Raw genomic sequence first — 17,352 nt, 5'->3', positions numbered from 1 at the left:
CTCAACCCCGAGATCATCCGCCCCCACCTCCGCAACAACAAACTCCTCCGCACAATCCAACAGGTCCATCTGTTTCCACCACTTTTCCTGCATCCACAGTTTCTACCTTATATCCCACAAATCCTTTCGTGCCTAGCACCTCAGAAGGTGCGACAGGAGGTGCGACAGCAATTTTTGCCACGCCACCGTCACGAAGTAAATCGTCTCTTAGAGATTTAGCAAACCAACGTACACCCCAAATAGCAACGTCCGACATGTTTAAGGAACATCTTGTGGATTGTAGATATGATCCAGTGCCCGGTAAAAATTACAGAATGCTGCTATCATCACTACGTATACGACGAGCTTCACTATATTTAACGACACTACCAGGAATGGTTAATCATCTAGACAATATATATCGCTTTGTCCAAACAGGGCAAGGCCCTGAAAGTATTGACGAAGCCATGGATTACCAGAAAGTGGATATACAGAGATTACTGTTACGCTTCTTTATAAACTGCTTGATCAGAGACAAAGACAGGCCTGGGGTAGACCAGGATGAAATGCAAGTACTTACCAGATGGGGTCAGAATATATCAGAAGGAAAACATGATAAACAGACGTGTATAGTAGCTATGTGCCGAAAGATCCGCAAAGAAGTAGAACGAATACATAAAGCCAGATTGGAGGCAGACAAAACTGAATCAGAGGGAGAAGAGGAGGAAGAATCAGAAATGCCCACAGGACACTTAGAAACAATAGCTTATGTAGGTAGGGGAAGACCTTGTAACAATACCAGATACTTTAATGATCCGATACGTCCGATACGTCCAGACAACAGACATTTTCAAGCCCCTATGCTAAATACGAAGTCCCCTGAACACTTATTCCAGGCTGCTGATAAATTACTTCGAGACCGAAGGGGGTATCATATGCTCGATTCTATGGATGAACAAGAATTAGCCAGGTCAGCAGTACAATGGGCTGACAGTTCTGAAAAATACAGTGATGATGCGCTAGCACACACGTTTTTGAATCTCACCCCAGACGAACAGCGTTTAGCTGGTATATACATGATACAACACCTCCTTATATTATATAGAAGCCAACACTCCGATCCTGGTCCCCTACCTGATATACTGATAGAATTACTCACGAACAAATGGAGAGGTTCAGGTACTGACTTGATTAAAGAAATTCTAGAATATCGACACCAGTACATTATCTTCGTATGCCCAGAACATGTTTCAGTTCCCCCCAAGGAAAGAAAAACGTATCACATAGACAGACAGAATCCCTTACGCGAAGTGCACCCAGTCAGAGGTGATGACAATACTTTTAAACGCGTGTTTGTGTACACGCCCATAACTAAAATTGAATTATTAGAAATGAAGAAAGTAGTACCTAGCCATGACAAAGACCCAGCAGGTTTCCACCGTGAGATAAAAGACATGTTACTCATGGGAGAGTATACATACCCTGACATTATGAAAATATTAAAGGTCTTATTGCCTGCCGGTATTTACGAGAAACTCAAAGAAAAGGAATGGGAGGTGGGAGACCAAAAGATAGATTGGACAGCATTAGAAAACGAAGAAAAGGCCCGAGCTGCAGGTTCAGGGCTTGGGGAAAAGACTACAGCATTACCAGGATTATTAGTGCAGGTACTACCACGTTTATTGACTACGAAAAAGGAAGACTGGGGTGCAATTTCAGCTTGTAAACAAAAACAAGATGAAGATACTAGTGATTTCTATTCCCGATTTGAAAAATGTTTTGGTATTAATAGTGGCATAAAAGCAAGTAGTGAGTCGTATCCACATCTGTTTGTGACAAAATTAGTTGAAAATTCCTTGCCCCAAGTTAAGAGTAGAGTACTGAAATTCGAGAGTACTTGGCAAGGTAACACACCGTCACAGATGTTACAAATGTTACAATATCATCACAATAGAATTAGGGAAGAACAAGAACATGAACAAAGACGTATGAAAGACACGAAAATGAAAATGCTTGTTGCGCAGTCAGTTCCAGCTGACGGTCATAAAAAGGGTACAACGCAGTCCAATGATTCACCGGGTCCTGTTAGAGGGACATGCAACTATTGTAAACAGCCAGGTCATTATATACACGATTGCGCAGTTCTGAAACATAATATCTCTACTGGTATAACGAAGGAGAGACCACGTCCGCCTAGACAGGATCAGATCCAACAACAAGTACCTCAGAATATACAGCCTATGCCAGCTGTACAACAGACCGCACCACAACAACAACAACAACAGCCACAGCCTGTTGCTGCAACACAAAACACGACACAACAGATGTACCAGTATGCACAAAATGACTACCCAGAGTATCAGCGCTACACATGAAATAGCCTAGAGAGGGAAGTTGGCCTACCCCTTATCGAGGTTCCCGTAGATCAAGAGGGTCCTTATGTACAGAGTCAAGTATTAGGGAAAGACCGAAAGTTTCTACTCGATACAGGGGCAAGCAGAACCACTATCAGTCATAGCGAAGTTCCAGGGGCACCCCTCTCAGGCTCACAAAATATTTCCCTTGGTTTTTCAGGAAAGCCCACTATTAACGAAGTATCGCAACCACTTGCATTCACAGTTGGTCCATTGACACGAACTACAGATCTATTGCTTACAAAATCCTGTCCAGAAAACTTGTTAGGTATAAAAACATTGAAAGCCCTAGGAGCTATAATATGTTGTTCTCCGGAAGGAGTACGATTATTTTTACGTGACTTTAAGGGTCACTACGTGTCTAGAGACATGGATCACCGGTTACAGAATCTACCTGCACATTTATGGGCGCAAGGCCCCACTGATGTAGGTTGTATGCACATTACACCATATCGAGTCACACTCAAAACAGGAGTAGTACTACCACGAATGCGACAATACAAATTACCACCAGATGCTGTAGTGGCTTTGCTGCAAATCATTGACGAGCTCATTGCACAAGGAGTGGTCGTGGAAACCGACTCCAATGTATGTAATTCCCCGATAATTCCGATTCTTAAACGAACTGATCCAAAGGCACCGCCAGTATATCGATTAGTTATTGATCTGCGCGAATTAAATAAATGCATTGTACCACAATACCCCGTGGTCCCAGATATCTCTTCATTACTAACAGCCATAGATTCAGAAGCAACGTTCTTTACTGTAATTGACCTCAAGAACGCCTTCTTTAGCGTCCCAATCGATCCGGAAAGCCAATATTTGTTCGGATTCAGTTTAAATGGACGAAGTTTTAAATTCACACGCGCACCTCAAGGATTCACAGAAAGCCCCAGCATCTATAGCCAAGCACTGAAAAGAGAACTTGACAGTATCCACATGCCAGCTAACACTGCCCTGCTTCAATATGTCGATGATCTGCTGATCACCGCCCGAAGCGAACCTGAATGTGAAAAAGCTTCACTGACGGTTTTACATTTCTTAGCCGACAAGGGGCACAAAGTGTCCCCTTCGAAGTTGCAATTCTGTGTCCAGCAAGTTGTGTACCTTGGGCACTTGCTGTCCAAGGGGGGAAGACAGCTTACACCCGACCGCATCCAGTTAATTGTTAACATGCCGCCACCCAAGACACAAAAGGAGGTGCGGGCATTCATAGGCCTCACTTCGTACTGTAGGCAGTGGATCCCTCAATATGCATTTCTAGCAAAACCACTCATTCAGTTGACAACACAGGAGGCAGCGACATCGACTGTCCTCCCTTGGACTCAGGAACATACACAAGCTTTTGAAAGCTTAAAGAAAGCTTTATGCCAAGCACCTGTTTTAGCAACACCATGTTACAGCAAACGTTTTACACTCTTTGTCACAGAACGTGAAGGTACTGCTTTGTCAGTACTCACGCAGGAACAAGCAGGATCACACAAGCCATGTGCTTATTTTTCTAGTACATTAGATCCCGTAGCTCAGGCTCTTCCTGCGTGCCTGAAATCAGTCGCAGCAACAGCTTTAGCAATCAGACAAAGCGATGCCATAGTGTTAGGACATCAATTGACAGTACAAGTACCACACGCAGTAGAGGTTCTCTTGAACCGGACCCAAACACAACACTTGACTATATCAAGACTGACGGGTTATGAATTGACATTGTTCCAGCCACACATAGAAATCAGACGTTGTAGTACATTAAATCCTGCCACACTTTTGCCATTAAATGGAACAGACCCATTGGCACATGATTGTATTGAAGTCATTACTATTACGACGAAACCCAGACAAGACTTGACAGATATTCCATTATCAGATCCAGACCTGACATTGTATGTAGATGGTTCATGCATGAGAACAAATACAGGAGAGTTAGTGGCCGCTTATGCAGTCACAACAGACACTGAAGTTATTGAAACAAATTGTATCGATACCTTGTCAGCTCAAGCAGCAGAGCTCATCGCTCTGACACACGCCTGTATTCAAGCCAAAAATAAGAAAGTCAACATATACACAGATTCACGTTATGCATTCGGAGTCGTCCATGACTTCGGCGTGCTTTGGCGAGAGAGAGGTTATTTAACTTCTCACGGTGCCCACATCCAGCACGGTCCCCTTATTCAAGCTCTGTTAGATGCAATACATCTGCCTACTGCAATATCGATTATGAAGTGCAAGGCCCATACGAAAGTGACTGACATTATTTCTCAGGGTAACGACCTAGCTGACAGAACAGCTAAACAGACTGCTCAGAATCAGACTCATACAACTGACACGACAAAGACAATAGTTCCGACACCAACACACTGCATGACAGTTAAGGATCCCGCCCTTGATGTAATTGACATACAGACACATGCTACACCAGAAGAAATAAAGAGATGGACTGAATTAGGAGGGATCCAAACGGATCAAGGATGGATGACGAAGGGAAAATCTATATGGTTTCTCCCCGACTCAATGGTTCAAGTCATCATTAATACAATACATAGTCCAGCGCACCTAGGAGAGAAAGCTATGCTAGACAGTATTCAACACATTTGGTTCAATAAACACTTGCGAGCAGCAGCTAAACAGAAAGTACGCACCTGCATGATTTGTTGTCAGTTCAATCCAGGAAAAGGCGTACCTGTAGAACAGGGTGGATTCCAACCCCCCGATCACCCTTTTGAAGTCCTCCAGATGGATTATATCCAGATGGAACGATGTCGAGGATTCAAATATGTCCTTGTAGTTGTATGCGCTCTTTCCCGGTGGACAGAGGCGTATCCCGTCTCAGATTACACTGCCCGACTACTGCCAAACAGTTAGTTCGAGAATTCTTCCCACGATATGGTTTGCCCCGTGTCGTGTACTCAGATAATGGCCAGCCATTCTCATCCGAGCTAATGAAACATGTTTCACTTCTGTTAGGCTACCAATGGAAATTCCACTGTGTCCGACATCCCGAGGCAGCAGGTCTCGTGGAGCGACATAATCAAACTCTGAAAATTAGACTGTCCAAAGTATGTAGAGAAAAAGGTGTCGACTGGATAGTAGCTTTACCAGTTGCGCTCTTTTACATGAGAATGGTAGCACACTCTCGAACAGGGCTATCCCCGTATGAGGTGATCTTCGGTAGACCACCAAATATGTGGGGGACGCCTATACCTCGTAAAATCACTGATGTTGATTGTAATATGTTGACAGATTACCTGGCTTCCTTGATGTCTGCACTACAATCTTGTCGTTCACAGGTAGCTGCAGCTTTTCCCGATAACACTGAGGTGAAGCCCCATGACGTGGTTCCGGGAGACCTTGTGCTTGTAAGGAACTTCGACAGAAGGAACCCGCTGGAGCCTCGCTGGCAGTCGCCTAAGCTCGTCTTATTGACCACAAGGACAGCTGTGAAGATTGAGGGACGTAAAGGGTGGTTGCACTCGAGCCATATCAAAAACTTTCATGGACTACCATCTGAATCGAACTTTCAGCCCTGCATTCCCTCACAGACTGACTCAAAACTCCCCCTGGTTGATGGGCCAGAAAAGGAGAACTATAAACTGAAACTAAGGTCTAGCAAGTCAGACAATTTGATTGTTTAAGTCCTCTTCAAGGTGAATCGGTTGAATTTGTCTCTGACATGTATCCTCTAGACCGAAATAGAGAGAGAAATAGACAGAAACAGTTCAAGAAACATGCGTACTGTAAATCACTTCGTAGTCACTGCATAGTGACATTATTAATTATGTTTTTTCTAAGTCTTCTGATTATTACTGTCAGTATATTTTTACACATGTATTACCGTATTTCCAAGCGTGCTTTCAATGCTACTGCCGAACATTCTTTTAGCGAATTACCTCCGCATGAGTTGTCCTATAGATTTGCGCTGCGCAACAACACATTCATCAGTATGTTACATCATTCTCATCAGACCAGCAATGCTACAAATTGTTGGATATGTGGCCGACTCCCTCCCTATCAGAAATATAGGGGAGTTCTGCCCCTCTTTCCGTATCCATTCACACACAATGGCTCCTGTGGAGCATGGTTTAGTTTGATTAATTCCCTAGATTCAAATTCAGTAGTTTATCAAGACAACTGGGTATGGGGAAACCTGAACCTAGTTTTACTTAAAGTCTGCTACCCTAACAAGGAGGGACTTCCCAAAAGAACAGGGACTGATCTAGAAAATGAAGTATATGGATTAGGTAACTTTACACTTAACCTCATGATCCTGAATGTTGAATCCGAAGCTACACCAATCTTGCCCGCTATGTCAGTATTTCCAGTTAGAGGCGAATTATGTGTAAGAAAGAATGGTTCAATACACATGGGCCATAGTAAATGTACCACTGTAATAGAATTCAGTGATAAAGGCAAGTCTACATTTAGAGTTTCCCGTCACTCTTACTTCATCTGTGGTCACACCGCATACATACGCCTACCCCTAGATTGGGATGGTACCTGTTACATTGCATTCCTTCTGCCACCTGTTTTCCTAGCCCCGCCTGATTATCATAGGAATACCCATTTAGTACCCAATAGACAGCAGAGAGATCTCCCGATTGTCGACTACACTGAAACAGCATGGGAGCAATATACAGATTTCAATAAAGGTTTCTTTCCCTACATAGGTACAGTCACTAATAGTAAGCTGATACGTAGATTAACTAGAACCCTTGAAGCAGTAGTGAATGAAACTACTTCCGCCTTAGGCAACTTAACAGAGGAGCAGTCTGCGATGCGGATTGTTGTTCTTCAAAATCGTCTTGTCCTTGACGTCATTCTGGCCGATAGGGGCGGAGCTTGTAGGGTCATCGGATCAAGTTGCTATGTTTTCATACCAGAAAACGCGCCGTCAGTATATAAAGCCATAACTCGACTTCATAAAATCGTAAGCCAGATACATCAGAATCCAGGCACCTGGACTTGGTCCGGTTGGTTCTGGAGCATGTTGTCAGCCTGGGGATGGAGGATCCTATCCTTCCTAGGTATTGGTTTTCTCATACTATTCAGTTGCTGCTTGTGTCTACAATGTCGGCCAGCGATTTGTGGTCTGTGTGCCACATCGTGTATCCCGCCTTCAAATTTTCATTCAAGATCCCGGAAGAAGAAAGAAGAACAAATGATGCTATATGAACAGATTGATGGATTGATGAAGATGGATATTTCATGAGGGTCCGTAGGGGACAAGGAGGGAATGAGGAAATATGAAATTTTATGGTCAATTGTGTCCCCTATCTTAGACCCCAATGGCTCCATGTACATGCTACAAGTACATGTATGTTCCCTCCAGTTCCAGCTATGAAGACGCAAATACATGTGCGTCCAACATCAACCTGTCCTCTTTCAGACCCGCCATGAATGGGTCGAATATTCCATTCCTAAGTATGATTGGCCACCAACTTTATATGGTCCACTTTTCACGTTTTACAGTTCAGGCGAGTAGGCCCTGAATTCTGCCATCAAGCCTTTTCCTTTTTCTGCCTCTGAAATGCTCCAGCCTGGACCTACATCCGTATCCATGAACTTTGTCCTACTCCCTGCGCGGCTAACGGTGCCTGACGCGGCCTGTTGCCTGCCAAAAACTGTATTCAGCCTTCAAGTTATCTGCTCCGCTCCTCATTCAATGCATTCCTGTCTAGAAGTTTTAGGTAAACATCCCTCTAGCTACCGAGCAAAGGGCCCGGCCTCGCTGTCTTTATGCAAGTAATTCATAGCCCCTGTTACCATGGAAGATTCCTGCCCCCTCGCATCTCATGTAGACACATAGACGCTTGTACATGCACTAACAGTCAGTATAGAATAGATTCCGTCCGAGAGACCTTTCCTTTTGGATAAAACAGTTCCTTAAACAAAGATATTAGATACGATTTGGGATTAGGTTGACCTGACCCCCAGACTTCTGTCTCCACATGTAGAGCTAAATGTCAATTCCCCTTCACCCTCTAGTTGCACGTCAATCACACGTCATGCGGCTGCGCGCGCATCTCTGCCAAATATTTCTGCTGACACTGCAGGATTCTCTTATGGATCCACCCACTTGTGACATCATTTTAAATGACGTTTCTAGTATACGCCTATTATCACGCCTATTTTCATTACGTATGTGTATTCTTATCTGTATTATCAGCTGTTACGCCTCCTGCATCTGTCTTAATGCAATGCTTTTCCTATATATATTGTTACTTGTCAATAATGTATTGCTGATCCCTTCCTGAACCTTCGTGGTGATGGAATATGATTGCCTGGTTCGAACCATAATTCCTTTGTAAGGAATAAAGTCCTTTTCAGAACCTCTAATACCACGGATTCTGCCTCTTATTTTGACTGAGTTATTCTTACTAGACTTTGCCGCATAAAAAATAGTATAGGTAATTTAAATATTTACCACAACCTGACAACAGACATGTGGAGCAGTTGCCAAGCCACAGATTACATGTGCATCACTGCACACTAGATCTCTTTTGTGGGGGTTAGAGATAAACTATCTGCACGAGGTGTTGTTGACACAGCTGCGATTTTTGAAGGTACTCGGAAACATGCAACTGTAGCCATGTTCGCCATGGAGAAATCTCATACGGCTGAAAACATTTTAGAAGAGTTTCGCACCAAGGTTTTGGAATGGCTGCGGCCCAGAGGGCTTGGTATTGGTTTTGTTGCCACAGACAATGGCAGTAATGTACTTAAGGCCATGGAACTTGGTTCCTATTTCAGGGTTCCGTGTTTGGCACACTGCATAAACATTATAGTGCAAGACTTTCTGAAAAAAGAACCCATAGTCAGCAATTTACTGGCCATCTGCCGAAGAATATGCACTCATTTCAGCCATTCTTTTAAAGCTCGGAAGCAGCTGAGGATCATCCAACGTGAATTTAGGATGCCAGTCAAGGCACTCATCCAGGAGGTGGCAACACGTTGGAACTCAACGTATTACATGCTTGATCGTCTGTACGAACAGCACAGGTCACTCCATGAATATGTCTGGTACAGAAGCAGTGATGCTAGTGTTAAAGGCATGACCCTTCAGAGGGAGCAATGGACCCTAATTAAATGCCTGACTGAGATGCTGTCTCCTTTTGAGGTCTTCACACGTGAAGTCAGCAAGGAGGACTGTACAATGGGCCAAGCTATCCCATTGTTGCAAATGCTAGAGCATGAGCTGAATAATGTGTCTGAATCCTACAAAGGTGTAGAGGACAGAAGGCAAGCCCATGACTTGGTGGAGAGCTTATCCAGGCGCTTATCAGAAAATGTAAGGATACAAAATAAAATTTTGTCACAAGAACATTACATTTGTGCCACAATTCTGGATCCACGTGCAAAATTAGGACTATTCCTGTCTTTTTCCGACAATGATGTTGCCCGCTACAAAAGTTGTATAGCTGAAGCAGCCATCAAGTTTGAAAACGAAGGGCTGCTAATTAAAAGCCCGCCACATCAACCCACAACAAGTACTGATACTGAAGCAGGCCATGCAGAATCAAGTGCAACTTCGTCGGCTGAGGGCAGTGTGGTTGGCTCACAATCACAACACTCACCATCACTATCGACTACAGAAACTGGATCATTAGGCCGAGTACAATCATCATCATTACAGGATTGGTATGTAAAGATGGGCTATTGCAAGCACAGTGCTGATGCACAGAAAAAACAGCACAAAAGCTTACCATCAGCAACCCTGAACATTGAGCGGATGGTCCAGGCCTATCTGGACGACCCAACAGAGGTGTACGTTGATCAAAACCCATTGCAGTATTGGTATAGGAAAAGGTCTGAATGGCCACAGCTCAGCAGGCTGGCGATAAGCTATCTGGCTTGCCCTGTCGCAAGTGTCTCTTCCGAACGTGTTTTCAGTGCTGCTGGTTCCATTGTAACATTGAGAAGGACCAGTCTAACTCCAAAAAACGTGGAGAGGTTAACAATGATCAAAATGAATCAGCACTTCATACCACCGAATTACACAATGCATGAATCAACAGAGGAAGATGAGGACAGCGGCTCAGGTGACGGAAGTATTGTGTCAGATGATTACCTACTACTGGAAGAACCCCCAGAGTTTGAGGACGAGCTATACCTACCTGACAATTAGGCTCGCACTTACTGTCTTTCTCCCTTTTTTTCCCCCTTTGTTTATGTGTCTGTCATTCCGGTTATAAACTTGTGAATCGCCACAAATCCATTATCACCGTCTTCTACTCTTCTAATTTAATATACAAGTTTCAGGTGTCTGCCATTTGACTGTACAGTCCTCCGAATCCAGCTCCTCCGCTCGATCATACTGAATCCCCTGCTCAATTCCATTTCCCTCATGAATGATGATTGGATGATGGTAACAACAAATTCAAACTTTCCTCGTCCTTCCAAAACAAGTGGACCATGAATCAGATGACCACTATAGCTATCCTCCTTCCAGAGCCGAGAGAGACTGGCCATTAACTGAAAATAAGATGGAACAGGTAATGATTGATGCCATTGGACGCAGAGTCGCAGACTGAATGATTTAAATTTTGTTGTGTTTGTTGCGCATGAATGTATGTAATTGTGCACTGCCACTAATCAACTTTCTACAGAACACACTAATTTTCCCCTTCTTGCAAATACGAAATGTGTACTTCTCCTGCATCTTGGTGATACATTGCTTTTAATTCAATACAGGAAGGGGACTCACTCAATCTGCGCAATGCAAATGACTGTGACACAACAGCACCGTCTATGATGATGATGGCGAAATAGACGGCCCGTTAACAAGATGAGATGGAACAGGTAATGATTGATGGCTGCCATGCATTGGCCGCAGAATCGCAGACTGAATGATGTAGATTTTGTTGTGTTTGTTGCGCATGAATTTATGTAATTGTGCACTGCCACTAATCAACTTTCTACAGAACACACTAATTTTCCCCTTCTTGCAAATAAGAAATGTTGACTTCTCCTGCATCTTGGTGATACATTGCTTTTAATTCAATACAGGAAGGGGACTCACTCAATCTGCGCAATGCAAATGACTGTGACACAACAGCACCGTCTATGATGATGATGGCGAAATAGACGGCCCGTTAACAAGATGAGATGGAACAGGTAATGATTGATGGCTGCCAAGCATTGGCCGCAGAATCGCAGACTGAATGATGTAGATTTTGTTGTGTTTGTTGCGCATGCATTTATGTAATTGTGCACTGCCACTAATCAACTTTCTACAGAACACACTAATTTTCCCCTTCTTGCAAATACGAAATGTGTACTTCTCCTGCATCTTGGTGATACATTGCTTTTAATTCAATACAGGAAGGGGACTCACTCAATCTGCGCAATGCAAATGACTGTGACACAACAGCACCGTCTATGTTGATGATGGCGAAATAGACGGCCCATTAACAAGATGAGATGGAACAGGTAATGATTGATGGCTGCAATGCATTGGCCGCAGAATCGCAGACTGAATGATGTAGATTTTGTTGTGTTTGTTGCGCATGAATTTATGTAATCGTGCACTGCCACTAATCAACTTTCTACAGAACACACTAATTTTCCCCTTCTTGCAAATAAGAAATGTGTACTACTCCTGCATCTTGGTGATACATTGCTTTTAATTCAATACAGGAAGGGGACTCACTCAATCTGCGCAATGCAAATGACTGTGACACAACAGCACCGTCCATCATGATGATGGCGAAAGAGATGGCCCGTTAACTTAAGATGAGAAGGAACAGGTAATGAATGATGACAATTAATGGCATGCATTGGACACCTGACTCTGAGCTATTGGTCTTTGTGTTTGCGTTGTTTGTTGTGCACAAAGTGATGTCAAAGTGTACTAGTAGTAATCTATCTTTCTGTACACAATAAAGAATGACTCAAGTCAGTAATATTTATATTTCTACTCTTGTTGTGTCATAAAAATTATACTTATACTGCAGGCTGATCTTCAGTCAGTCAGTAAAAGTATCAGAGATGATGATGAAGTCAGGAGGATGTTTCAGGAGTGGCATAAAACGGAAAAGCCTAAAGGTAAACACGTCAACAACAACCACAGCAGACCCAAATGTCTGTGTAGAAGTTGAATAGAGTGTAGCGGTGGGATGACTGCAGTGCATTGATTTTACTAACTTAAACTGTAAAATGCTATGTTTGGAATGGATAATGTGCTTTGCATTTGTCCAACTCTTTGAGAGAAAAAAAAGGACTCTAAAGTGTTAACGTAGGATGTGCTAATGCTAAGCAATGTGGCCCTGCTCTCTCCTGTTACTGTTGAAGGTCAATGCTGGAAAAAAACTAGAGTAGAGATGATGCATATGCATACATGCCACCTTGGAAAGTGTTCTTGTTGCACTACACCATCACTTGTGCATTTGTTTTCACTTTCTTTCTCAATATACCCTTTGATTTTCCATCTAGAATTACAGGCCGGTATTGCCCAAAACTTTGTAAAACATTACAATGCATATTAATTACCTTACCAATCAATCACCTTTTTTTTTCCAGCCGGGCAGTGGCGAGTGGCGAGGCGACACATCCAAGATTGATGGACGAGACGAGAGGAGCAAGAGGACTGCCGAGATGCAAAAATCCAGTCCACATTTTTGACCAGGATAAGACAGTAACAGTATCCACTTTTAACTTCTTTTAAATAATTTGATTAATATCTTGTATACAATCTTTACAACAGTGTGTTCTTGGAGTTGTTATTATCAATCATCATTATGTTTGCTCTGTGTTTACGATTCTTCCCTACCAATATTTAAAATTTCTATTTGCTATCTGTTAAAGTATTAAGGCCGGAACAACAGAACAAGAACTAGAAGTGTATGTAATCCGGGTCTCTCATCATCATGCATGCATTGCCTTTTTCTCCCTTAACATATGGATATGGTAGTCTTCAATGATTGTCGTTTGTTTGTCTATGTATGCATACTGTTTTTCTATGTCAAACCTTTCCCAAAAACCCCCTTCCCATCCATTCAACAAACCCTAACCCTCTTCCCCCGGGCTGTGTGACTTATTGTCGAGGTGTAACTAAATTAAATGTACACCAATACTTAATCACACACTTGCTGGGGCGGATGTGGTGAAAGCAACACTACTTCAATTTGAAGGCAGAGCGATGATCTTCTTCTACTTGGCCACCCATGAGTAGGATATTTCAGAGGTTATTTAATTTTATTTAACAAAGGAACATATACCTCAGCATGAATTGCCGGCATTGATTGGATTTGTTTGTTGTCATTCCTCATATACAGCACTAACTGTTAGACTGTAGGCATAGTCAAGTGACTCAACACAACTATAGTTTGTAACTCTGTCTAGTAGGCTATCCTCCTAACCACCATTCAGTTTTTTTGTCAAATATTTGAGCATATTATTGTTGCTCGGTAAGTTCTGTACTGTACTTCATTCAACTACTCCTCTAACAGTCTCTCAAAGGCGATTGACTGTCTCCTTTTCTTTTTTTGGAAATGCTGCCGCCCTGTCAGTGTCTACTACTACTACTATACTACCACCACCACCACCACCACCCCAATCATGGCATGTATGAAAAAGGAAACCATCTTCACCATGCAGCCAGTGCTGTGCCACAGTTGGACATAAACATCAAGCACCGGTAAGAGAGAAGTTTGGGGGAGGCAGAATTAATAATGGACATGTTGTCAATGATTTCATTTTCACACACCACTCCAAAGAATGCATAGACTAGAGGACAGACTGAAAGTACTAGAAGGACCAGTCAATGAGTGAGGTGTGTCGCATCTATCTGTTTGTGTCTTATACAGTCAGCAAATTATTGAAATCAAACACAGGCTATGGGCGGCCATGCACCAGCAAGGAAACAGTGTGATGTAAAACAGTGACCCCATCTACAAAACATTAACAACATTGCATGTAACATAGAAAAATATATTTAATGTACCCTAACAAAAATAAACTAAACCCACAAAAGCTGACCCACCCCCCTCCCTAACCCCAACCACTGTCCATAGTAGAAAAAAGTCTGTAACGCCCAAATGAACAAGAATTAAAAAAGGGGCAGTGACAGGGACTAACTGGTGGGGCGGGACTGGAGGAGGACACGCATCTGGCGCATCTCGTCCTCTAAACGGGCGATGCGGCGTCTAAGGCCGCGGCAGTTGCAGCCACATTGGGGGGGGCACCGGAGATGGCACGGTGGCGGCGGGCAGCCGCCAGACGGTGGCGCCGTACCGCTGGAGGGCGGTGGCTGGGGCCCGGGGCACTGGAGGAGGCTTGAACAATTGATGCTGCAGTCTCCTCCTCCTCCTCGGCTAGGACCACCAGCCGCCGGTATTCCCGCTGGATTGCCTCCAGTTTCCGGCGCCGTGCCTTGGCGGCCAACTCCTTCCGGTTGAGTTTCGGAGTAGCTGTGTATCAAAAAGAAAAAAACAAGACAATTGTAAAATATAGTCTTAATAAAACAGTAGGACAAGGTAATTATTTATACACATAGTGGCATGGTAGAGTAGCACTATAAAATAAAGCACAGTAGTACATAACATTTTAAATGTCGCCCGTCCTTCTTCCTTCCACCTGTCTTCAACTAAAAAGTGTAACAGTGCACCAGGTGCTCTTCTCCATAAAACTTTCAAAGCGGAGTTGAAATCAGATAGATGAGACCATTGGTTACTCAATACTCTGGCTCCTAGTCCTATACCAATTAAAGGGAATTCTAGTCTTCTAGTTCACTCTTCAAATGTCCCCAACAACTCATACTTACTTACGACATCGGATAGCGGGCGGACTTTGTCCACCCGCCATCCGACTGCTAAAAAGGTTGGGGGTCCCGTGGGGACAATTAATTAGGATGATGCGCCCGGCACAGTGGCGGGCGCACCCTGGTTTTTCTTTTTTTACATTCTGGTTGGTTTTGCTGAAAGCAATGCTAAAATGTTGTGCTGCTTTTCCAAACACAACATGACGGGCCCCGCACTGAGCCTGTCACGTTTTGCTTTGAAAGGCGGGGGGGGTACCATAGCATAGGTAGGTACCCTCCATGGGGGCCCCCAAGCATACTCTGCAATGTCTGCATGCCTTTCCGTGGCGGACGGCAATGCCGCCACGCAAAGGCATTCCAAAATGCAGATTATATGGCTGGCGGTGTGGTGAGAGAGACACCACCGCCATATTGAACCCTTTTCCGCCTGGTCGACATGTCTGAATATTTTCTACAGGGATGGCGGGAGGTTTGCCCCTGCGGTGTCGGCAGTGAATTCCAGCCGGCCCGGCGGGGGCAATACGCGTCGCCCACCATCCTAATGGGGCCATAACTCACAACTGTACAGTATACATATATACATACAGTACACCCTTGCAGTGAGTGTACTGTCAAGTTCAACAATAGTTAAGGATTATGAATCTAACTTACCACCGCCCACCACTGGTGCTGCCACTCCCCCTACTGCTCCGTTGCTATCTGCAGCAACTGCCGCATCCTCGCCCTCCGCGTCGCCTTCGCTGGCCCCGGCAATGGTGGTCGGTAGTGCGCCTAGAAAACATTACACATTTATTAGGCGTCATATACACCTCCCCCTATTGATCAGTAGCAAGGTTGAAAAATGAGTTAATACTAACATACATCACTAGCACAAATCAGGTAGTAGTAGAGTAGATACTAATAGTTATATATGATCATTGTAGCCTTTGCTTAATTAGCCCTAGCCATGCTACCATTTTACCTTTGTGGCTTTTATTTTTGCACATGTGACGTTACCTTTACCTTGCAGCTTCTTAAGACACCTTTGAGCCCACATGACCTGCCTCACACTGCTACTGTCTAGTCTACGCGCTGCGTACAAGCGGTCCACAAACATTAACAAGCCACTTTTTTAGGAAGTACTGGTGTACTACTGTTACTGTTAGTCCATATTGCTTATCCATAGATGCTACACTTTTTGGCACGGCTGAGAAATGCTTGCAAGTTGCAATATACTAACGCACACCATTTCTTTTTTCGCATTACAGACGCAAGATTCCCTTCTACAAACCAGAGCTTCTGAATGATGCAACAACTACCAGTACTAGGTTCTTCTAAGGTGAGGGGTCCCTTCACTCACATCTTCTTTTATAAATTTATATAAACTAAATTGCTATGGGATGGTGGTGCTGCCTTCCACTACTGTTCAGTTATCATGATTTAATTCCCAACTGTATAAGTGTAACAACAATGTATATTGTTTTAATGTTATTGATTTTCCGGTTGGTGCTGCTAAGAAAACAGTGTACAGAGAGACCTTCTCAAATTGAAATAAACATTTTGAACTTACATAGACTTGGTGGTATTTTGGTGTGGACTAACTTACACGAGTGAGCAAATTAAAGTAAGGGTGTGCATGTGAATTGCTTCCACGACTGAGAGGTTGGGTGTGTTATGTTCTGGGTTGTCTACTTGTTGGGTATCTTGGGGGGAGTGTTCCGAGACCTAATAGTTATGACAAGACAGTACTATAGTCAAGCAGTGGAATTGTGGTGGGTGCGGAATTTCTGATTGAGGTGTGCAAGGAAGGTCCAACCTACCATCACCAACATCCTATTTTCTGGTGCAAATGTACGTGCAAGATCCCTACAACAGTAGTATGTCCTATAGGGTATCATATCAAAATAGTTATAAATTTGGTAGGGCTGTTGTTGCTGTGAATTTTCAAAGCCTCAAGATCAATAAGAGTAAAAGTAGTACAAGACGACGACCCAACGGATTGGACTCAATGGCTCAAGCTACTGGTGAATATGAGTTTTATATTACAACCTTTCACAAAGAGTGGCACTGGCCAACTGGGCAAGACTAGCTACTACAGTACAGACAGACTGATAATATGTAGTAGTAGTAGTACTCAGAGTCATCATAGCGGAGGCAGGGATAAGATTTTTGAAACCGTACAGATCGAAGGATAATTGGTGGTAAAAAAATAGCATTTGGAAACCAACAATA

The sequence above is a fragment of the Triturus cristatus genome, chromosome 7 (genome assembly GCF_964204655.1).
Source record: "Triturus cristatus chromosome 7, aTriCri1.1, whole genome shotgun sequence".
Taxonomy (NCBI): domain Eukaryota; kingdom Metazoa; phylum Chordata; class Amphibia; order Caudata; family Salamandridae; genus Triturus; species Triturus cristatus.
This window is presented reverse-complemented; position numbering follows the sequence as displayed.